Below are 25,116 nucleotides of genomic sequence, written 5' to 3' on the forward strand. Positions count from 1 at the left end.
GGGTGAACATCCTGATGACTCAGGAAGTCTGCTGGAAGGTTTAGGGATCCCTTTAGATGGACTGCAGAAAGGGATAGCAGGGACTGTTCCGCCCAGTGGAAGATCCGGGAGGACACGGACTTCAGGGCGCCTGAGCTTGCACTGCCCTGATGGCAGAGATGTGCCACTGTGGTGACATTGTCCGAGTAGACTAGGACGCGAGTGTCCCGGACGAGATCTTGAGCAGCGAGGAGGGCTTCTCTGACCGCCCCGAGTTCCCGGTAGTCGGAGGACTGGGTGCTGACATAAGGGCTCCAGACCCCCTGAAACGGAGAGTTTGCCACCATAGCCCCCCAGCCCCTCTGGCTGGCATCGGATGTCAGTGTAACCAGGGGTGACAGAGTCCAGGCAACCCCTACCATCAGGTTGTTGGGAAACAGCCACCAGAAAAGGGACGAGGAGACGGTTGCAGAGAGGCGAAACCGGGTGTTCAGAGAGGAAGGGAGTCTGACCCAATGAACCAGGATACGATCCTGTAGACAACGAGAGTGGGCCGGAGTCCACAAGACTGAGGGAATGCAGGACGTCATAGAACCCAGGGCCGACATAGCGCCTCGAAGGTCCGGGCGCGCTTGACTGTGAAGCGTCGAGATTGTGGCCAGTAGCGTCAACCTGTGATCTTCTGGGGGAAGGATGCATGTCTGTCGGAGTCCAACCTTGCAAGCGTAGGAAGGCGACCACCTCAGCCATGATCTTTGAAAAGATTCTTGGAGCCGAGGAGAACCCAAAGGGAAGTACGTGTAATTGGAAATGAAGCATGTTCCCTCCTTGCAGAACCGCAAATTTGAGGTACTGCCTGTGACAAGGATGGAAGGGCACATGGAACTAGGCGTCCCTCAGGTCTATTGAGGTCATCTGGTGGTGCAGACCGAGTAGCGGAACAACAGATTTCACAGACTCCATTCTCGAACGTCGGCATCTGAGCCGCTGGTTTGAGACGCTTCAGATTGACGATAATCCGGACGTCTCCAGATGGTGGTTTGACAAGGACCCCGAATGTATTAACTCCCGAATCATCGAGCACAGGAGATCCTGAGAACCCTGTGGCGACAGGGCTGGGACTCAGAGGCCTGGTGTAGGAGGGGGGGGGGGTTTGAATCCTACCAATAGACCCTCTGAGACGAGCTTGTAGGACCCATGGGCAGGCGGTGAAGGTCCGCCACTGGGGAAGAAGGCAGAGAGCCGTCCCCCCACCCGAGCTGACTCACTGTTTGTCATGCAGAGGACGTTGTGGATGGGAAGGGATGAGAATATTACTCCCCCCACCCTAAGGGTAGCTCCAACGCCCAGACTCCCCTTTCCCCTTGGGCTGGGAGGCCCTAGGCATCGAGGGACGAAAGGACCGTTGCCTGGAGGGTGTCGGTTCCGGCAGGCCTGACGATCAGTCGCCTTGTCCAGAATGTCATCCAGGGCAGGCCCAACACCAAGTCCCCCTAAAACGGAAGGGAGCAAGCCTCAGTGTGGAAGTAGAGTCCCCACTCCAAGCCTGAAGCCTAGAGCTCGTCTGTCCGAGTTAGACAAGACTGAGGTCCTGGCAGCTAGGCGGACCGACTTCACAGAGGTATCCGCCAAAACTACTAGCCTTCCTAAGTAAGGGAAGGGAGTCCAGGAACCCATCCCTAGGAGTACCCCAGGAATATGAGCCTCAACTGGTCGAGCCTCCGGAGGAGGGACAGGGAGACATAAGCGGAGGCAATATGGGCCCAAATGGGAGAAGACGAAGCCTTCCAGGACTTCTTCATGAGGCTCTCGACCTTCCTATCCATCAGATCCCTAAGCTGGGAGATCCCTAAGCTGGGATCGGCCGCAAAGGGGAGCGCTGTTTGCTTAGCAACCTTGGCCACCTGCACATCCACCTTGGGAATCTCCCAATGCAACCCAGAACTCTCCAGGGGAATCTGTGTCAGGGGGACACTCCAGAATTGCTTCTCAGGGAAATCCCAGTCCTGAGAGAGGATCCAGAACATTAGCATGGACACTTCACCCTGAACGGAGGGGTGGACCTACTCATCCTCCAACCCCATAGTGCTCTTAACTGCTCCATTAAGATCCCCCAATCGTCTGAGGGAAAAGAAAAAGACCGGTCAGGCCTCCCGGAGGAAAAACAGTTATCGGGACCATCCGAGGCGGATCTTTTTTGTGGCAGAAGGGTCAGCAGCAGGGAGGGAGGCTAGTGAGGCCTGAATCTCCGGTATCATCATGGACCGCAGCTCGCTACAAGGGACAGTTGTTCAGCCCTAACAATCTATACACACGATGCATGCCCTCTCCATCCAATGGAAACAGAGGTGTCAGAGACCAGGCAGCTAGCCCATGGGACCATGACACAGCAACTATCCAGGAGTGTCCACTGGGATTCAAACTCCCAAGCTCACACACCCAAGGCCATCAGCTTACCACTAGACCATGGAAGGGACATACGTACACTGCTGGCAAAGTTTCTCTCAGTCTTGTCATCACACCTGTCAGACTTGACACATATTCCAGCAGGCTCATCCTCCTGGAAACCAGAAGGAGCCAACAATAGCAGCCTGAAAACAGGCATAAGGGACCGCCCCTCAGCCACTTACTGTGGCAGGGGGAACGCTGGGCTCTGCAGACGCAAAGGAAGACATGGCAGTGCACACAGGAGAATCCTTACCGTGGCTCTGATGCCTTCAGGGCAGCCTTCCTATGGAAAAGGCCTGCCCCCCCCCAGCGACTGGTGACGTTCCCCGCCTCCCGCATCTGGTCCATGACAGGCAGTGGAAGCGACGGAGTGTCTCTCACGCTGCCTCCGCGACCAGAAGTGCCCACACGGGAAGCGCGAGAACCGGAAGTCCCGCCCGCGGTAGCACCTCCGGGTCGCATCGGCAGCGTGCATACGGGAGGTGGCCGGCGGCTCAGGGAGGACGCCGGCCGGGGAGCAACACAGCCCACATCGCCCCAGAGGAGCTCCGGAAGGCTGGTGCGGCGGTCCCCCACAAGGTGAGGGAACAGCATGGGAGGAGCGGCGAAGGCCCGACCGACACTGCCCGGCTAAGGTAGGGGAAAAAAAAAAGAATGCATACTGCAGTTCGCCGGCCACCACAGTATAGGAGAAAAACAAAAACCTCTCCATGCCCCATGGGGACAGGAAAGACACTGGCTATGGGAGGTGGGAGGGTCCTTTTGACCTCTCTTGTGCTTCCTGTCCCAATTAGGGCGTGGAGAGAGACAACCTCCTATGCTGTCGTGGAAGGGACTAGAGAAATAAACACTGCAGACAATCACCTTTCCTGAGTCCAGAATCAGCTCTCTGTCTGTGCTCTGGGGTTTATGGTGGTCATGTCACCGCTGAAGCCAAACGCTGAGCTCTGCAGTTGGGATGCGATCTGTAGTTGTTGTGATGCCAGCCACAGTTGTTGTATCCCCTCTACAGCCAGTGCAAAAGTGGATGCAAGCCAGCCCTGGGCAGGGAGGAGCACCTGCTGCTTTTGTTACAGGCATAAAAGCATTTGTTGACTTTATTTAAATGGTAGCCCCCTTTAAGGGTAATGGAACACTGTCTTCAGCATACGGATTCTGCCTGAAAAAGCATTGCATAAAATGAATGTAGTAACGCACAACAATGGGAAAACAACATACTCAGATTTATGTTACATCTTAAAAGGGATCTGTCACCAGTTTTTGCCACCTAATCTGAGAGCTGCATTATGTAGGGGAAGAGATCCTGATTCCAATGATGTGTCACTTACTGGGATGCTTAGTGTACTTTGATAGATCACTGATTAATTACCAGTAAACCATCATTACAGGACTACTTGCCCTGCTGCCAAGTAGTCCAGCATACTCATGAGCTCTGTATAAGGCTGGAATCACACTTGTGCGTGTAAAATCGGTCCGATTCTCATGCTAGAAAGTCGGACGATTTTGGTTCACTTTTCATCAGTGTGTTGTCTGTGTGCAATCCGTTTTTACCCTTAGCAGCTGCTACTCATGTAATGTTATGTACAGAAGCATTTACATTGTTCTCTACTACATGAATGAAATGTATTGAGAAAAACGCATGTCACTAGGATGGTGTATGTGCCGTCCGTGTGACATCCGTTTTTTTTCCACGCACCCATAGACTTGCATTGGCCTGACTCGTGCGAGAAACTCTCCAAAACGCAGCGTGATGCGATTTTTTACTCAGACCAATTTGGACTGAGAAAAAAAAAATAGCAGATGGGAGCTGCCTCATTGATTAACATGTGTCCGAGTGCAATGCGAGATTTTCTCGCATTGCACTCGTGCGAGTTAATCGCAAGTGTGAAGCCGGCCTAACTGCTAGATCTGCAGCAGAGAAAACATTGATTTTATCAAAATGACAGCAAACAGCTCAGTAAGTGACACATTGTTGGAATCTGTCTCTACAGATGAGGGGGGGGGGGGGGGAAAGCAAAAATCTGGTGACAGTCTTTTTAATGGCTTCAGAAACCCAAAGAGGTTAACGAGAAGTGATCTGTCCACTCTGTAGATCTCTTCCGCTAGGAAGCTGCCCCATCTCTATTCTTGGATGTGTAGAGAAAAAGATGCTGGCAGTGAAGCCGCCGATAAGAATGCAAGTAAAAGTGTATGTGAACCACTGGCATTTGCCTGTAGTGGCTTTGTATGGGAACACATGCCCTAAAGCGACCATTTGATGTCTATAGGAGACCACCCGACAGATGAAGTTTGCCGTTAATGCAAAGCCCCATTTTCTTTTACCTTCTGAAAGAAAAGTCGCTGCCAGAGTAGTATGGCGGTGGCTTTCTCCTCTTTGAAAACACGTTTGGCCGAGTAGTCACGTGTATAGGGGAGTAGAGAGAGAGAGCCATATGCCGAATGAAAGTTTGCAGCTAACCATCTTGTATATGGCGACCGACACAGAAAACCGCTTTCACAAAAGTAAAAGAAACCTTGATGTCAATCGATAAAAGCTGCTCCTCTGTTCTAGAAACCCGACAAGCCCAGCGGCACATCAGATGCACTTGTAAACTTCCTCCATTACACCGCAACAACATGATGACATTTCCTGAACGGCCTGACACATGAAGCGAGGCGACACCGTCCTGCACTCATTAGCAACTGTGCTGCAGCTCGTCCTGTCCCCCCTGCCGGCTGGGGGTCCGGGCGGTGGGTGGAAGCACTTTGGCAGGAATGTGGTGTATAACTATCTATTGCATGCACAGACACGCTCTACAACCCGAGAACTCATTGCTGCTCCATAGATAAGGTCTGATGGTGTACAAAGCAAACATTAATATTTTTAGGCCCGTGAAAAAAACGGACATGTGAGATCATAAGTTCTGATAGCTGCGATCTGCAAAGCTTTGGCCCAAAAATTAAAGACCTCACTCATACCGGCATCAGCTATGTGCAATCTGATAAATAAGAAGAAAGGTTCAAAATAAAATGTGGATCCTAGTCAATATTTTGCAAAAAAATAAACAATATCTATATATTTATAAAACATACAGATAGGGAACCTAGATTGTGAGCCCCAATGGGGACAATGTTGCCATTGTATGTAAAGCACTGTGGAATTAATAGCACTATATAAATACTAATAATAAATAATAATACTAATTCTAATAATAATATTATTATATTTGAAAAGAATGGTTTGCACTAAGACATGTGCACCAGAGTCTAGAGCTGCAGACCGGAAACTTACCCCCCCGGGCTCAGAGCAGACCCCATGCTGCTTGCTTGTGAAGGTGCTGATGTAGTCGAGTGACGCTCAGATCCATGATGATGTGTGAGTCACCTGTACCCAGTCCTGAAGGTCACAGGTACAGAGGCTCAGCAATGTGACTGCCTCCCTGCCGAGCACGCGGCTTTGCTCCCAATTCCTCACCTGCTCCTGGGTAAAGCCGGAGGTGAAGAACAGGGGCACAGACATCCGCGGCCTGCTTATAGGCCTCCCGAGAGGGCCATCAGGTGGACATTTGTGCCACTGACCAATGTACTTTTCCACAAATAGAAAAGCTGGCACAGCGGACATGGCTGGCACTTACAACCCGCTCATTAAGAATCTGTACAAGTAGAAAGCTTTGTTCAGGGGAGTAAATAAGCCAAACGCAGGAGCTCGGATAAGTATTGCACAGGGCAAGACTGGGCTTTGGTACGTAAAATACGGCTTTTAGGTTGATATCTATTGCAGGGTCACTAAGGGCTCATACATAAGGCTAAGTTCACACTTCCGTTGTTTTGCATCAGTCACAATCCGTAGCCTTGAGGAATTACGGTATCCTGCAAAATATTTTGCAGGAATCCTGTTTTCCCCCATAGGCTTCTATTAGTGACGGATTGTGACTGATGATGCTGCGTTGCATCCGCTGCGTCGGTCAGTTTTTTAACTGACCGCTGGGCGGGAGCAACGCAGCATGTAACTTTTTTGAGCAGCGCGATCCGTAGGATTTTGCTGCGCATGCGCTCTCTGGCTCCCCGCCCCCGTAACCAGGATAAACATCGGGTAACCAAGCAATGCGCTTTGGTTAGTTACCCGATATTTACAGTGGTTACAGGTGCACGGAGCCCGCGCTAAGCTGGTATCCAAGATAAATATCGGGTAACCAAGCAAAAAGTGCTTTGCTTTTAGTTACCCGATATTTACCCTGGATACAGTGTGCAAGGAGGCCGACACTTCACCACTCGGCTCCGCCCCCTCCCGCACTCCGCATGTACTCACACACTCGCCTGTCCCCAGCCATGCAGACCGCGGCACTGACGTCCTCAGCTCCGCCCCTGAACTCCGCCCCCGAGCTCCGCCCCCAGCATACAACGGAGTCCGACAAAGAAATTCTTTTCTTTCTCACCGTTGTCATCCGTTGTACAACGCATCAGTCACATGCGTCAAGCAACGCATGTGACTGATGCAAAACAACTGAAGTGTGAACTTAGCCTTAGACAGCCTGTGTGATGGCACCAGGACCCCTGGTTTTATATTACAGAGCCCTAGGCACGCCATATGCCACTGTTGTCTGCATCGACAAGGCGGAAATAATGCAATTGTGATGGACCAGGCCAAAAAGCATTTCCCATGAATGTGGGGACCTCAGTCAACTCCTTCATATCCGACTGATGAGAATGGCGTACGCTGCCAAGCTCTACCTACAGGAGATCAGCTGCAGTCAGAAAAGTATTGGGAAAAAGAGAAAGGTTGGGCATGTTACATTTCAACATGTCCAATCCTGTCCCCTGAAAGAGGAGATGGGCCACCACCAGGGAAGTCTGTCAGCTCATAGCTCCCCACTAAACGCCTGCGCTTGGCCAAGAGGTGTATGCTGCTCTATAAAGAGGCAGAAGAGCTATATAGCAAATGTGTATACACGTCCACAATGCTGTGCAGCATAACACAAATACGTAATAAGCAGCCGTCACCCCCAGGTATTTGTCCTGAGTTGCTCTGTTATTGCAAGGATCACCTTAGAAGACAATATTGTGCCACAATTATTTACCGGTAAACAGACAAAAGTTTACCATGGGCAGGAAAAAGCAGCAGAGGAAGGATCTCGATGGCAGGTCTGTTCTTTTAGAGAACATATGCAAAGAACTAACAACATTTCGGGATTTTACCGATAAATATCCTGGAGTGGAAGCATTTAATAGAGAAAAATATAAATATCGCACCAAAATCAGTATAAGACCTAAGACACACGACATGAAAATCAGAGCGAGTGGAAAGCGATAAAACATCACATTCCACTCAGACCAATATTAGCCTGTGTGTCAGCGCACATGAGCGATTATTTTCTCAGCCCTTATCGGACCGAGAAAACAATTGCAGCATGCTGCCACTGTAATGAGGGACTCTGTCTCTCGCACCCATTCAAGTCTATGGGGCGAGAGAAAAAAAAAAAAAGAAAATAATCGCACTGCACTCGCATTACACCGGTGTAATGCGAGTGCAGAGCAAGAATGGCAACAGCCATCAACGGAGGAAAGAGGGAGATAAATCCAGCCCTCCCCTCCCCAGCGCCGCCGGCCCAGCCCCCGCAGCTGTGGTCCAATCGCATGATCAGACCTCAGTCGCAGTGACACTCGGTTCTGCTGTGCTGCCAGCGTGCGCTGAGTGTCATGCGAGGATCGCAGTAATTCCCGTGTGGCCCCGGACTCAGAGCAAGTGGCATTACAGTATAGGGGGTTTCCAGGAATAGTATGGTTCACCCTGTCAGTCAGCGCCTGGATAATAATAATAATAATTATAATTATTATTATTAATAATAAAAAGAGCTGATATTCACACTCTCCAAAGCTCCTGAGCACCCTCCATTTACAGGCTGCATTGGTAGTATTAGCACTACTGCGCACATCGCGCCACAACCACAGAACTCAGCAAGTCTGTTGACATAGAAGACACGGGCTGCTGAGCTCAGCGACTGGCTGCAGCGGTGAGGAGTGCTGCAGCGGTGATGAGGTCAGCAGAGCAGAAGTAGAGGCTTCTCATGCCATGAAAAACATTATTCCTGGAAAACCCCTTTAAAATCAGGTAACCAACCCGCAAGCCGCATTTCCCCTTTCATAAGCTGCCTCATAGCCAACGTACTTGTACGCCAAGCTTTCAGCCTCCCGCACGGTCACACCTTTGGATGTGCTACAACACCCTAGAAAGTGGAACCACAAAAATTGCAAAGGCAACAATCCCACTGCAGAATATTGTCCAGTTCTGATCCGGCACCACAGTTGTCACACCGACTGTACCGTTCAGAGATAGAGCAACGCGCCAAAAGGGCCGACTGTGCAGGAATGTGACAAACCCAGCTCATTTTAGGACTCCTATGCACCCCTATACTAGTTGGGGTTACCTCACAGGAGCAGCACGCAACTTGTACTTTAGACACACTAAGCAAATATCCATCCCCAAGGTTATGCTCTTTTGACAAAGTTAAAAAGCCAAATCCAAATTTTGCTAAATCTTCACATAGAGGAGAATACAGGGGGACCCCTCGCTATCTATTACAGACCCCACAATGGTTAGGCCGCCTCTACATGAGGCAGCACCTCCTCCGCAATCTAAGCATCACAGGCTGTTGCAGTCCAAGAGCCTAAGTATTGGGTAATGCCTCCAGCAAGAGGGGGGGGGTAATCACATATGACCGCCAATCATAGCCATACAGTCATGTGCCTGACCCCCCGCACAGAGAACACACCGGAACCGCGAGTCGTCTCCTCCGCAGGAGAACGCAGCTGCCCGTGCCCACGATCAGGGTTCACCGCGCTGCGGTCACTCGCTGTGTTCTCCCTATGAAGGACGCCTGCAAATCCGCAAAAAAAACAATTTACATGCCGCGGTCTGGAATGCCGCACCACAGGTCAGGGTTTGCGGAAGAAAAAACAAGCACAGTGGGCACAGGATTTCTAGAAATCCATCCACTGTGCTTGTAGTGTACAACGCAGAGTTTTGGACACAGCGAAAACACGCCACATCCAAAACACTGCAAACAGTCTTACAGTGATTACAGACTTTTTTTGTCCTCAGACTGGACAGCCCCTTTAAGAATATATTCACACCGGATAGATACACTGCAGATTTTCCTGGTAGAAAAACAGTAATTGGTTAAGAGGTGGTTTTTGGCATGGATTTACTCCAAAATCCTACAAGAATATTTCCTTATAAAAAAAATCCTGGTCCCTGGACACTGTTTCAAGACGAACAAAAACTGCTATGCTATACTCACCCTCCTCAGGTCCAGAGCAGAGTCTCCCAGTATCTGATATTGACATTTAGCGGTGCAGCCAGCCAGTGAGCTCTGAGCGGGGCGTTGTCTATGCAAGCTGAGCACACTGATTGGCTGCAGCACTAATTTTCAATATCAGATGCTGGGAGTCTCAGCACTGGACCTGGGGAGGGTGAGTGAAGCATTAGTAAGAGCCCCATAAAGTTTGAAAGATCAAATTTTACCAAACGCTGTGTAAATGAAATTCTCCAGCGGAGGATAACTTGCGATGCTTTACATTTCAGAGGTTCATTTTAATCAGCAGATCGCCCCTCTGCAATGTGTCAGTTGGTGCATTTTTCTGCACGCCACCCCCCCCCATATTTATCAGACTCACATTAAAGGTTTATGGTACTGTAAAAAATACCAGACTCAAGCAACAAAGCACAGGTCCACTTCAAGGGATGTAGAACTACAACTCAGCATCTACAAGAAGGAACTCCACCAAGGGTCACAGGCCAAGGGCTGGAAATCAACAGTCTGCAGATCACACACAGCCAGCTATCAGGGGACTACATCTCCCAGCATGCCCCTGCTGTGCAGGCTGTGGGGCCGATGGATGGGCATAATGGGAGTTGTAGTCCCTCTAATAGCAGGAGAGCAGGGCAGTCTGGGAAATGACTACCAGGTATAGGACCGTGTGATCAGCTGCTGTAATGTGCGGAGGAGCAGTGCACACAAGCAGCCCGGCATAGCGGGCAAGACAGTCCGAGGCTGCGGCCTGCACAGCCATGGAGCCGTGCAGTACCGGCGGCCGGGCCCGCTCCCCCCGGGAGACTCCTACCTGCTCTCAGCGGCGGCCCCGACTAGGCGGGAGAGGGGACGGCTCCGGCAGCAGCCGCTCGGCCGCGATACACGCGGATTTCCTCCGTGTATGTGACCAGGTAAATCCTCCAGTACCGTGACCCAGCGAGGAACCGACAGCAGTGTGACACCGAGCCACCGACAGCACAGGAACGGGAGGAAAGGAGATAAGCGCGACGTCATCAGCACAAACCGGCCTGCCGCCCCTCATTGGCCCGGGAAGCCTGCCACTCACACGGGGTCCCGCCCCTTTCCATCGCCCTCGCTGGAGCGTACCTGTTGGCGGGAACGCGCGTTTCTTCCATAGCTACACACAGGCGGGAGCGTGCACTGCTTCCATATTTACACACAGGCGGGAGCGCGCACCGTCTCCTTAGCTACACAACAGCGGGAACGCGCGCCCCTGTAGAAACACACAGGCGGGAACGCGCACTCACTGCTTCCAAATTACACATAGGAGGGTGCACGCACTGCTTCCATAGCTACACAGATGGGAACTGCTTCCCTAACTCAAGTCAGGAGCGCGCACTGCTTCCATAGCTACACACAGGCGGGAGCGCGCACTGCTTCCATAGCTACACACAGGTGGGAACGCGCACTGCTTCCATAGCTACACACAGGTGGGAACGCGCACTGCTTCCATAGCTACACACAGGCTGGAGCGCGCACTGCTTCCATAGCTACACACAGGTGGGAGCGCGCACTGCTTCCATAGCTACACACAGGCGGGAGCGCGCACTGCTTCCCTAACTCAAGTCAGGAGCGCGCACTGCTTCCATAGCTACACACAGGTGGGAGCGCGCACTGCTTCCATAGCTACACACAGGCGGGAGCGCGCACTGCTTCCATAGCTACACACAGGCGGGAGCGCGCACTGCTTCCATAGCTACACACAGGCGGGAGCGCGCACTGCTTCCATAGCTACACACAGGCTGGAGCGCACACTGCTTCCATAGCTACACACAGGTGGGAGCGCGCACTGCTTCCATAGCTACACACAGGTGGGAGCGCGCACTGCTTCCATAGCTACACACAGGCTGGAGCGCGCACTGCTTCCATAGCTACACACAGGTGGGAGCGCGCACTGCTTCCATAGCTACACACAGGTGGGAACGCACACTGCTTCCATAGCTACACACAGGTGGGAACGCACACTGCTTCCATAGCTACACACAGGTGGGAACGCACACTGCTTCCATAGCTACACACAGGTGGGAGCGCGCACTGCTTCCATAGCTACACACAGGTGGGAGCGCGCACTGCTTCCATAGCTACACACAGGTGGGAGCGCACACTGCTTCCATAGCTACACACAGGTGGGAGCGCGCACTGCTTCCATAGCTACACACAGGTGGGAACGCACACTGCTTCCATAGCTACACACAGGTGGGAGCGCACACTGCTTCCATAGCTACACACAGGTGGGAGCGCGCACTGCTTCCATAGCTACACACAGGTGGGAACGCACACTGCTTCCATAGGTACACACAGGTGGGAACACACACTGCTTCCATAGCTACACACAGGTGGGAACGCACACTGCTTCCATAGGTACACACAGGTGGGAACGCACACTGCTTCCATAGCTACACACAGGCTGGAGCGCACACTACTTCCATAGCTACACACAGGCTGGAGCGCGCACTGCTTCTGTGACGCCCTGGACAAGCCAGGGGTCACAGGTAATGACATCACCACACCCTACACCCCGGTTAGGCACATCAAAGCTAGACTCAGAAATCCTTGTTGCCTTCCTCCAGGGGCTGATGTCCACACCAGGGGGTGGAGCCAGGCGGTTGGTCCCGCCCACCGAGGAGTTCACAGTCATGGAGGCGGGAAAACCAGGCAGTTTAGCTCAGGCAGAGCTTGAGTGCAGAGAGAGTTGAGTCTGAGAGGTGAAAGTGGAAGGAGGAAATCGACAGCTTAAGAGCCTGAAGTTGGTCCGGGTGTGTGCCCCGGACAGAGACAGCAAGGTTAGCAGACAGCGGTGACCGTCTGCAGGAGTGGCCTATCGGAGTTGCCGTAAGGACCGTGGATGGGTGGTGGCCCGGCGGTACCGGACCAGTACACAAGGAGAAGCCAGCACCATTGGCAGGGGCCTTTCGGATCCCGGCAAGGCTAGGAGTCGCCGTGAATTTGCCAAATCCGTCAGTGAAGGGGACCTCCGGGTTTCCAAACAACTAAGTCCCGATAGAAGGCAACAGTCCAACCGTATGAGAGAGACACCGCCACCGCCAAGGCACCAGTTTCTCAGGGCCAGCGCCTGCGGGCAAAGAGGTGCTTCTCCGGCCCATATCCAAGTCGGGGAGTGGGTTACCGGTGGGAACCCATTGGAACCAACAGAAGTACTAGGTGCAGGGTGTGACGACATGGACTCTCATGGGTTAAAGTTTCTTAAAATTCAGCCAGACAGCATGATAAATTGTTTATAGACGGGGGGGATAAGAACCTCATTGTTTTTACAAGACTCTTGTTGACTCAATGTAATTGTGTTGGCCATTGAAAGCCAGACGTAATGTTCTCCACACTTTTCCAGTAACCATTGTATTGTAGTTGTGTATTGCTAATGTGATTACCTTAGTAGCCATTGTCTAGTCGGTGACTCCCAGATTACATGTACACCCTCAGTCTTTCTGTAGACATCATTTGGATGAACATTGTCCATGCAGCTTGAAATTCCTCCAATGGGAGAAGCAATCTTGTCCAACCAATCGATGAGGACGCAGTGTATCCAAGTGGAAGGTTGTGGCTATAAAAAGGACTTCTTTAAGCCACCAGTGGTTGTTGATGGATGCTGTTGGATCCAGTCTAAGCTCTTCGGAGCTGACTAGAGGATCAGGATATCTTATGGCTTCAATCTAGGGACTCCGGTTCCGGTTGGAGACCATATCCACAGCCTAGGGATTTCGACTCCGGCTGCCAGGATTATATCATCAAACCAGAGACTACTTAAGGAAGAAACCCAGGTTGGGACAAATCGGTCACCTGGTACAGACTTTGCAGACCTCAGCCAGCTTCCTAAATCTGGCGCTATTCCTATCTCGGTGGGTGCCCGCCGAAAGCAGGGTGCTGCTGGGTTGGAGTAAGCGGCCCTGGAAGTTCTGAGGCAAGGACATTCTAATCCCTGGTGAGCCAGCGGAAGGGTGAGACTCTGTTGCCTGTTACATATGTGTGTTTTGCTGGTTATGTGTTATGTGCCGTTAATATTTTGGGGATCCAATAAAGTCTAATTATTGTGGTTCCCTCACCCTGTGTTGTCTGAGTAGTGTTACGCCCACGGTTAAGGAGGCCGGCGTTCAGTTGGGATGAGCCCTGAGCCACGCTGTCTTTCTAAAGGCGGCGGGTTTTAGTGGACGAGAGCACCCACTGAGCCCCGTGTCTCCACACAGGGAAAGAGACAGTCACCGTTCCGTTAACTACCGGGGAAGAGCAAACGCAGCCATCCGTGGGAACCGTCTTTCCAGCCGTGTGTTTTACCGAGAACTGTGTCATCGTCTCAGGCTGAGTGAGTACCACCGTGCCGTGCGGCACAGCGCTGCCCCCGCGACCCTGCACCTTACCAGGCCCCGCACCCGGCCTGCCATCACTCATCCTACACCCCATCACTGGGCCCCTGGACAACCAACCCCTACCCACGGAGGGGAGAACTAACAACTCTGCTGCTCCCTGTCACCGCTCCCGGGATCCCCATACAGAGCAGCGGTGGTGTTACCAAAAATCACCACAACCGTGGGTGGCGTCACGGACAATAAATCCCCAAAAATCAATCCCCTTTTCACTCACGGGCAAGGAGCGCCGCTCGAGTCCCCGGGATCCGGCCCATCGCTCGAGCCACCGAGCAGCAGCAGCAGCAGCCGGACCCGAGCAGTGGGAGAGCGCAGCGTCCCCTCCTCCGCCCACGACAACTTGGCGTCACGAACAGGATCTTACCGCTCTGCCGTCTGGTAGAGGTGCGCCTTTTTACCGCCGGAGGTGTCCGGCCAGAAAATTTCAGAAGCCGCCATCTTTGGCGCGGAAAGTCCCCGCTCGAGCGTCTCCTCGAGTAGTGGAGGCGCGAAGGCCAAAACCCGCCCCGATAGAGGAGGAGCCGAAAAGAGGCTAAGGGGGACGCGGATGGAGAAATGGCAGCGTCCTCGAATTGGAGCGCGGGGATACCCGCTACCGGGGCATCCAAGCTCTGGGGAAAAAGAGGAGGAGTAGCCTTTGAAGACTGCTGCCCGGGTGAGCTCCCCGCCGGGACCGCTGAGTGGCTGGAACGGGAATTGGGTCGGTTCTGTGTGAAGGTGAGGGCGCAGAGCCTGCAGCAGTTGATGGATTGGAAGGCGAAGATGCGCAGAATGGTTGCCGTAGTGGGGGCCCGTGAGCAAGGGGCCGCTGCAGCCGTGCCGCGTCGCGATCAGTCCACCCAAACCCCAGAACCAGCCCTGATTGAGTGGGAGAGAGACAGCGCCGGGGGTCCGGAGAGAATGCCGTTGATGGAAGAAGAGGTCCCAAGTATGCTGCCTCCGCCGCCGTTCCTAACGGCTATCAGTGGTACGGGGTTGAACTGCAGATGGAGGGAGAACCCCATGTACCGTTCGGTCCCTGAGTGGGCCGACCCCCTGCGGTGGTAGCCGCCTCAAGGGCAGCGGAATGCCGCTGCACAGTCCCCGTTGGGACCAACAGAGTGTGTGTGTTTTAAAGTTTAAAAGTTTGAAGAATGAAAATGAGTGATCACCCGAAGTTCACCTGATTGTCTACTACTGCTGATTAAACCGGTCGTTGCCGGCACTGTTGTCCCCGTGGGGACCGCTTGAAAAGTTGCGTAAGGGACTCCTTACGGACAAGCCCGTGAACTTGCAGGGCAACCACAAACGTTAGTGGCTTGTAAATAATGTTTTGTTGCAGCTTCCACCGTGCCGCCTCCGGAGAGGCAGGTTGGAGGAAGGGCCCTCAGTGGAGCAGGCTGGGGCTCAGCCACCACCGGAACCAGTGGCGATCCTCTGGAGGGGAAGGACAGATCCCGCTCGGGTAACTTGGTGCAGGACTGGGGTCAAGGGGTGCTGCCTGTTTTCTTAGGGGCAGCATCAGGGCCAGGTTGCTTGGGTGGGAGAGAGCGGAAGCCGTAACCATTTGAAACCGTTTGCAACGTTTAAGAAACTGCCTCCCGATGTGGGATGATGTTAATATACATGTATGTCTGTTACCGTTTTTTATCTTTTACAGTTTAAAAGAAAAATAAAACCGGTGTTGGACGGGCAGCCCGCGGACGGTCTGCATTTTGCTAAGGGGGAATGTGACGCCCTGGACAAGCCAGGGGTCACAGGTAATGACATCACCACACCCTACACCCCGGTTAGGCACATCAAAGCTAGACCCAGAAATCCTTGTTGCCTTCCTCCAGGGGTTGATGTCCACACCAGGGGGTGGGCCAGGCGGTTGGTCCCGCCCACCGAGGAGTTCACAGTCCTGGAGGTGGGAAAACCAGGCAGTTTAGCTCAGGCAGAGCTTGAGTGCAGAGAGAGTTGAGTCTGAGAGGTGAAAGTGGAAGGAGGAAAGTGACAGCTTAAGAGCCTGAAGTTGGTCCGGGTGTGTGCCCCGGACAGAGACAGCAAGGTTAGCAGACGGCGGTGACCGTCTGCAGGAGTGGCCTATCGGAGTTGCCGTAAGGACCATGGACGGGTGGTGGCCCGGCGGTACCGGACTGGTACACAAGGAGAAGCCAGCACCATTGGCAGGGGCCTTTCGGATCCCGGCAAGGCTAGGAGTCGCCGTGAATTTGCCAAATCCGTCAGTGAAGGGGACCTCCGGGTTTCCAAACAACTAAGTCCCAATTGAAGGCAACAGTCCAACCGTATGAGAGAGACACCGCCACCGCCAAGGCACCAGTTTCTCAGGGCAAGCGCCTGCGGGCAAAGAGGGGCTCCTCCGGCCCATATCCAAGTCGGGGAGCGGGTTACCGGTGGGAACCCATTGGAACCAACAGAAGTACTAGGTGCAGGGAAAGAGACAGTCACCGTTAACTACCGGGGAAGAGCAAACGCAGCCGTCCGTGGGAACCGTCTTTCCAGCCGTGTGTTTTACCGAGAACTGTGTCATCGTCTCAGGCTGAGTGAGTACCACCGTGCCGTGCGGCACAGCGCTGCCCCCGCGACCCTGCACCTTACCAGGCCCCGCACCCGGCCTGCCATCACTCATCCTACACCCCATCACTGGGCCCCGGGACAACCAACCCCTACCCACGGAGGGGAGAACTAACAACTCTGCTGCTCCCTGTCACCGCTCCCGGGATCCCCATACAGAGCAGCGGTGGTGTTACCAAAAATCACCACAACCGTGGGTGGCGTCACGGACAATAAATCCACAAAAATCAATCCCCTTTTCACTCACGGGCGAGGAGCGCCGCTCGAGTCCCCGGGATCCAGCCCATCGCTCGAGCCACCGAGCAGCAGCAGCAGCAGCCGGTCCCGAGCAGTGGGAGAGCGCAGCGTCTCCTCCTCCGCCCGCGACACTTCCATAGCTACACACAGGCGGGAACGCACACTGCTTCCATAGCTACACACAGGCGGGAGCGCGCACTGCTTCCATAGCTACACACAGGCGGGAGCGCACACTGCTTCTGTACCGCCCCGCGCTCGGCCGCAGCCGAGCCACTCGGATCCGGGCTCGTGTGGTGGGTGGCTCGAGCGCCTCCGGACCCGGGGGTCACGTCGCTCTTGAAGGGAAGCTGGTGCTACGTGAGGGGGTTGGTCTTCGGTGGGTAGGTTCACGGCCGGGGGCCGTGGTGTTTAGGAATTTAAGTTCGTGACGCCACCCACGGGTTGTGGTGAGTGTGGACACCACCGCTGCCGTTAACTAGGCTCCCGGGGACGGTGTTGACCCCTCCGTGGGCAGGGGGTGATGGTCCCGGGGCCCGGTGGTTGCGAGGTGCACGGCCGGAGGGCACTGTTGTACTCACTATGATAGATACACTGGAGTCTCTGGTAAACCAAAAAGATGGTGGTCGGTGCCCGCAGCCGGCTGCGTCTGGTCCCCCACCCGGTTTGGTGGTTCCCGCCTTTCTCCTGCACCTCGTTATGTAGATTTGTCAAGGTCAGAATGACGATGATGATGAGACTCAAAGGATCTCTTGATATCCGGCTGCTGCTTCTAATTAAGCAACACCTGGATACTTGTGGAGCAGCCTCAGACGTCCGGAAAGTGGAAGCTCTGACTCACTCTTCTCGGTAGCCCCACGTTGGGCGCCAACTGTCAAGGTCAGAATGACGATGATGATGAGACTCAAAGGATCTCTTGATATCCGGCTGCTGCTTCTAATTAAAATGCCATGTGTGCACACGAGAATGAATAACTGCACAGCAAAGTCAGTTATGTCTATCTCCATGACTGGCTCTTAACCAAGTGTGTTCTTTATTGTTTGAAAGAAACTCTAGACCAAAAAGTAAGGGGGTGTGAACAAAAGTTTTAGTCCAATCAAGTATCGTAAGTCAGGGCTTCATGACGTAGAGAGATCTGCATATTCTCCGTTGATTGGTCAGTCTAGGCTCCAGGAATTTCTTTGTCGATCTGTCTTGGGTGGAGAACAGGAAATGGTGGCCATCTTCAAGCTATACATATAGTATATACTGAGTCTAAGGAAAATACACTGAATATGCAATATACATATATACATGTTAGTAAGAAACAAAAGCATTCACAAATATGTGTGTTAGTTCACATCTACTGAACTATATAACTGAGTCTATGAAATGGCTGAATTAAGTATTTTTGGATACTCAATTCTTTATCCTCAACAGTCCCCCCTAAAGACTTATTTCTGCCATTTCTAAATACTAAGGGTACTGTGTTCCCTTAGGAAGAGAGGTAGAAAGATCTGTTGAAAAACCTGCCTAACTGAACGTTGAAACATAAGGGGAAAGGGGTTTTCTTCACCGGTTTGAGACCAAGGACTCCTAGGCGAGTCCTCACCCTTTGTAGTTGGACTTTCCCATGTCTCAAGGTTCTCTAAGTCCTCTCTTCTAACTGTTCTGGCAATACTGGTCTAAAACTGTACAGGGTTTTCTGAAAAGGATAAGTATGAGCAGAACGCTCAGTGCAGCTCCGGTCGATTAACCCTTCTACAATGCGAGGTGTGGATCCATAGATTTTCTGTGGTTGGATCAGCTCCTCTAGTGTTGACTCATGGCTCTTTCTCGCTTGTCCTTTAGGATCAATCAGTCTCCTGACTGGAGACCATATGCTAATAGCTCTGATTTAAGATCTGGAATTGGAGAATACACCTGTTTAGCACACTATTCAGTCAATTATATAAAAATATACATGCCTATGCTAAACCAAAAAACATCTTACATAAAGACCTGCTTATTGCAAAAAGAAAACAGAACATATACATTTTATACACCATTTACTAGTTTCCACTTTTCTATAAAATATACACTTTTTGTAAACACATTTTTCTTTACATACCACCTTCATGTGCTTCTCAACAATAATGTCGTTTTCTGCACTGGAATGCCTCTGACCAAACCTGGAGAGAAATTTACACAACACGCACAGACTTGCATACAACGTGCTCATGATATACATCTATAATCAGTTTGCAGTCTCTAAGAATGGGTAGAGTAGGTGCAGGGTGTTTCTACGGACTCTTTACAGTTTTTTCTCACTTCGTTCTAGGCACTTGTCTCACAAGACTGGGTGAATCTGCCCACCTGGGTACTGAACCCGGTGTCACCAAAGCACACACTGACAATTGTCTTTCACAGATGTTACCTGGGCCATCATTAAGAAGAGCTCTCATGGCAGAGAAAGCTTACCACCCTTTGTCCACAGACCTTCCTCAGTCAGCTGGCTCCCTGCATGTCACACTCCATTCCTTGTTGTATCGCTTGTTCCTGTAGGGATTTAAGAACACAAGGAGTGACAGAAGTCACTGACGTGACCAATGTCACCAAGGCATGGTCGGTATTGGTGAAAGACTCTCAACTCTAGGCCCGTTCACTGCTTCTTGGTCAGCTGCACCTGTGCGAGGATCTCCATCCGAATCCATCAGCTCAGATCTAGACTTTCTTTTCGGCATACCTAATTCATTTGACAACAGGAAAAAATCTACAACCTACATACACCTCTAAAGACTCTTACCCACTCCTGTTCTACCCATCTAGAGAGGGCATTTAATGCATCACTGTCTCCTGTATCAATAGGATTGGAGGGAGTGGTCGAATTTAGACTACCTCATGTGGTGTAAACAGCAGCATATCCAGTGCAGAATCGACCACCATCTGGTTTCATCTATAAAAACAAAAACTAAAAAATATACATTAGATCATTCTTATAACTTTATCTCTGATCATAATACAGTTAGTGGTCATCTATACTTCACATGACTGAGAATACTAAATAAATAAACAAACAAATAAACAAATAAACATATAAGACAAGACTTTCCTATTTCAGTTAACAGATATACCTCATAGTAATCTAATCAACATAACTTATGGGAAAAAAGGTCAGCTTCAAAACCTATCTAATATGCCTACTGCGCCCTCCAAGAAACTGGAGAATATAATTAATACCTTATTCCCCCCTTGTTTAATTGTTTATTTTACCAATATGGCAAAATTCAGCATTTTTATACTGGTATTCCCTAAAAGAAAAGATAAAACAGCAGGTAATAAATTAGCCACATACTAAAACCTAAAATGAACAAACACTAAACGTAACGTACATCTCAGAACACTATACATTACTGGGAAATTTTAAAAACCTTACAATAAACACTGTATCCATAAAGAAAAGAAAAACCTTTCATAGTAGAAACAACTGAGACATGATTAAATGACAGCTGTGACTAGGCGACTAACCTGCAAAAATATATAAATTGTTTAGAAATAATCATAAAAACAGAAAAGGTGATAGAGTCACAAAATAAAAAATATATTGTTCAAATAAATCGCCATTAAAGGGAACCTGTCATCAGAAATTTCGCCCAAAAGCTAAAAGATTCCCCCTCTGCAGCTCCTGGGCTGCATTCTAGGAAGGTCCCTGTTATTATTGTGCCCCATGTGAGACCAAAATAAAGCCTTTATAAAGTTCTACCTTTTTGTATGCAGCTTCTGTAAATCTGACACGGGGGCGGGCTCTCTGCCGTCCGTTATTCTGCCTCCTGGTCCTGTATGCCGCCCCCATCGCTCCTTTCCATATCTGATGCACCGCCCACTGCTCCAGCCATCCCCGTGCATGCCCAGTGCCAGTCTCACAGGACTGAGCACTGTGACTGCTGGTGATGTGTGCGCAGGCAAGTGATTATGGACGGGGCTGTGACTGTTATCAGCAAGTACCCGGCCATAATCTCTTGAGCGCGCAAACCTCTCCAGCGTCACACCGAGCTCAGTGTAGATGCTAGACTGTATGGGCTGCTTCCAGGGATGACGTCCCTTTGTCATGTGATAGTATTTCGAACACGCCCCTATCACATGACAAAGGGACGTCATCCCTGGAAGCAGCCCATACAGTCTAGCATCTACACTGAGCTCAGTGTGACGCTGGAGAGGTTTGCGCGCTCAAGAGATTATGGCCGGGTACTTGCTGATAACAGTCACAGCCCCGTCCATAATCACTTGCCTGCGCACACATCACCAGCAGTCACAGTGCTCAGTCCTGTGAGACTGGCACTGGGCATGCACGGGGATGGCTGGAGCAGTGGGCGGTGCATCAGATATGGAAAGGAGCGATGGGGGCGGCATACAGGACCAGGAGGCAGAATAACGGACGGCAGAGAGCCCGCCCCCGTGTCAGATTTACAGAAGCTGCATACAAAAAGGTAGAACTTTATAAAGGCTTTATTTTGGTCTCACATGGGGCACAATAATAACAGGGACCTTCCTAGAATGCAGCCCAGGAGCTGCAGAGGGGGAATCTTTTAGCTTTTGGGCGAAATTTCTGATGACAGGTTCCCTTTAAAAACAAAACAACACAAATTATATCGCGCATCCCATAAAATTTAATATTCCCTATTCAGGTATAAACAGCAAACTAAAAATGGGAAATCCTGAACTCTAAGGGTTAAACCAAACTTACGTCACTATTGGAGAGAGACACATTCCATCAAGACACATTCCATCCCTGTCTCTTAAAAGCGAGAGAGGAAGAAGAAAAAAAACTCATCCTTTGTTATAACAAAGACGTAGCAGTGGACACATCCATTACCCATATGTACATTGGATGCATTATACATTTTTCCTAATTCCTTTTTACAAATGGATTTGATACATTTTGACATCAGTAGGGGTAAGTCGTTTACGATATTTGTTTTGAAGTAACTAACACAGTACAAAGATATATATATTTACCTTCCTCTATTTTATTTTATGATATAATGCTGCAGGACTTTTAAAATACCAATTGATTTTATGTGAACAGATCTGTTTCCACATCATTTCTGTAAAAATTTCACTTACTTATTTTTGACTTGCATGTATTGGATAGCTGAGTAAACAAATATACAATTTATACTTATTCAAATGTGTTAGTCATTTATACCACAGAACACCTCCCACCGGGAATGGGTGGAGAGCTTTGAACAAAGAGCCATTGCGAGGGATGTGGCTTATGAGGTGTACTGCCATCAGTGGGTGTAGCAAGACGGCTGCCACAGGAAGTTCCAGGCACCTGACTTCCGGGTGCAGCATCCATGTTGTGACTCCCTGGGTGTACTGGGAGTGGCTGGAACTACTAGTAAACCAGGGATACTTTTAGTGCCTGTAAATTTGCATTTCAGCATACAAAGGAGAGATATGATTAGCACCAGATATAATGACTTCTAGAGCAGAACAATGAGGCACCGCTAGAGAAACACATTTAGTGATTCTACAAACAGCAACAGACAGTGAATGAGGTCTTTGTTCTCCAGTATACTCTCACTGGAGATTAATCTGAACTTCAGTACATGGGTTGCAGCCTGCCATCTAGTGGTAGTCCAACGATTTTACACAACTTTTTGCAATCTTTTGTATTTTTTTCCGTTTTTTTTATAACTAGGGCGACAGCGTTCTCAGCTCCTACTAAAAAACAATCTCTTCTTGAACAGAGTATACAGTGCTCTAGCTGGATTGGCCACATCCAACTGAACCCTCTTCCCACTTCCCTACTATGCAATAAGGACATACTGCGACGTCCAACGTACGAATACAATACCGTTCCTCGTACGTTCCTATTTATCCGGCGTCTCACATAGCAGTGCATGAGTTAATACTCAGGGGAATACGCTGGTTCAAAACACTTTTCTCCACCACCGGAATCCCTCCCCCTCTTTCCCGTGTAAGCGGACGCACTTTTTCAGCGTCCAACACGTGGATACTAATACCGTTCTCCACGTGTTCCTATTTCCGGCTATTAACACAAGAATCGATGTATTTTATATATATATAAATAAAACACTGGGGGACACGCCAATTCCCTTATCTCTCTGTTCCAAAAACAAACCAACGATTACAAAATGCTGAAAAACGCATAAACTAGTTAATTTCTCTCAAATCCAAACTAAAATAACACTTGTTTTTCTTTCAAATCATTACAACTCTGCTTGCTTTACGATACAAAGGCTGCAGCCATCTCCTGTATATTAGCCCACTGACCCCTCCTCTCTCCTCGCTCCAAAGAGCTGCGCTGTTTTAACCCCCGGCGTCTGCCTCTTCACCCTCCACCCCCCTGTTTCTCAGCTAAAAGACAGCAGAGACCGAGCTGTGTAACTTGATCTCCGCTCTGCCTCAAGCAGCTGGTGGACATATGGCCCCCACCTTTTTGCTTCCTCTGAGTGTAAGAATGTAAGGATGTGCTCCCCCCTCTCGCATTCCTAACACACACAAACTTTCCTCTTAGTGGAGAAATGCAGACAGCCGGATACTTTACAAAAGACCTAAAAGCCAGCACCTATAGGGTCTGGGTTTCTCTCGGTCACCGGCGAGCGACAGTCACACCGTTAGGTCTCCGGTGCACTACCATTCTCCGGACTAGTGACCACCCCCTTTCGCCAGGTGTCTCTCGATCCACAGGTAAAACAGCACACACAATGTATATGATGCTTACCGCGGAAACGAAGGGTGATCAATCCTTGATATCGAGCAACACCTGGATACTTGTGGAGCAGCCTCAGACGTCCGGAAAGTGGAAGCTCTGACTCACTCTTCTCGGTAGCCCCACGTTGGGCGCCAACTGTCAAGGTCAGAATGACGATGATGATGAGACTCAAAGGATCTCTTGATATCCGGCTGCTGCTTCTAATTAAAATGTCATGTGTGCACACGAGAATGAATAACTGCACAGCAAAGTCAGTTATGTCTATCTCCATGACTGGCTCTTAACCAAGTGTGTTCTTTATTGTTTGAAAGAAACTCTAGACCAAACAGTAAGGGGGTGTGAACAAAAGTTTTAGTCCAATGCAGTATCGTAAGTCAGGGCTTCATGACGTAGAGAGATCTGCATATTCTCCGTTGATTGGTCAGTCTAGGCTCCAGGAATTTCTTTGTCGATCTGTCTTGGGTGGAGAACAGGAAATGGTGGCCATCTTCAAGCTATACATATAGTATATACTGAGTCTAAGGAAAATACACTGAATATGCAATATACATATATACATGTTAGTAAGAAACAAAAGCATTCACAAATATGTGTGTTAGTTCACATCTACTGAACTATATAACTGAGTCTATGAAATGGCTGAATTAAGTATTTTTGGATACTCAATTCTTTATCCTCAACAGATTTTCCTGGGTGAGTCCATGACTGAGGTATATGCTATAATATACTGTATTTGAGAGCCTTTTTGCTGTTTTCAAATTGCACCCACTTGGTGTCCTCTGAATACCACAACTCTTTACCTTTGGGCATTTGATCGTTATGGTATGTGGCATTTTAGCCATTCATATTTAACTTCACAAGTGGTAGCCGGTGGACATATCTGTGTGGTGCTCTTGTTTAGCTGCATTCACCCTCTCTCTCAATACATTTTTTTCTCCCATTACCTCACTGGGCTGTGGAGTGAGTACGCCACCTGCTGGTCCTCTCACCAAAGTTCTCTTTTAATCCTTTTATGTATGTTTTTGTCTAGTATTGATTATTTAAATAAACTTTTTCTATTTTCACAAATTACCGTTGTACAGTTCCCCCCCCCCCCTTTCTTACTGTACTACCCTACATACCCCCTTCTTGTAGTGCACAGGTGTAGACTCGATGCAACTCCCGGCACCACTCCTCTAGCTGTACGGGTGAAGTGTCATTGCTCGTGTTGGGTGTAGAGGTAGTGGGGAAGGGTCCATAGATGGCGTGGGTGTCTATGGTGAACAACTTGGCTATGGTGGCGTAGCGGGGGAGCCTTACCTCTTCTTCTCCGCAATTCAGCACTCTCCCCTTCTTGACATCAATCACTCCTCTGGCTGCCATTACTGTGGCCCAGTGCTCCGAGGGCAAGGGTTTCACCATCGCCAGGTAATCTCGTCCCTGGGGGCCTACCGCTGCCCTACACCAAATCATCATTTCACTCCTCGGTGGTACCACCAAGGGTGCTGCATCCATCACCCGCACACCACCAATC

General features: G+C 50.3%; 1 protein-coding gene across 1 annotated transcript in view; it reads right to left on the reverse strand.

Annotated features, from left to right (window-relative positions):
• FBXO34 (F-box protein 34) overlaps positions 1–10,720 on the reverse strand; it is a 38,092-nt gene extending 27,372 nt beyond the window's left edge. Inside the window, exon 1 of the mRNA XM_075330769.1 lies at positions 10,528–10,720. The gene's annotated coding sequence lies outside the window, so the exon portion shown is untranslated. The remainder of the gene's footprint in view (positions 1–10,527) is intronic.
• Between the last annotated feature and the right edge of the window lie 14,396 nt (positions 10,721–25,116).

Source organism: Anomaloglossus baeobatrachus, chromosome 12 (assembly GCF_048569485.1).
Source record: "Anomaloglossus baeobatrachus isolate aAnoBae1 chromosome 12, aAnoBae1.hap1, whole genome shotgun sequence".
NCBI lineage: Eukaryota > Metazoa > Chordata > Amphibia > Anura > Aromobatidae > Anomaloglossus > Anomaloglossus baeobatrachus.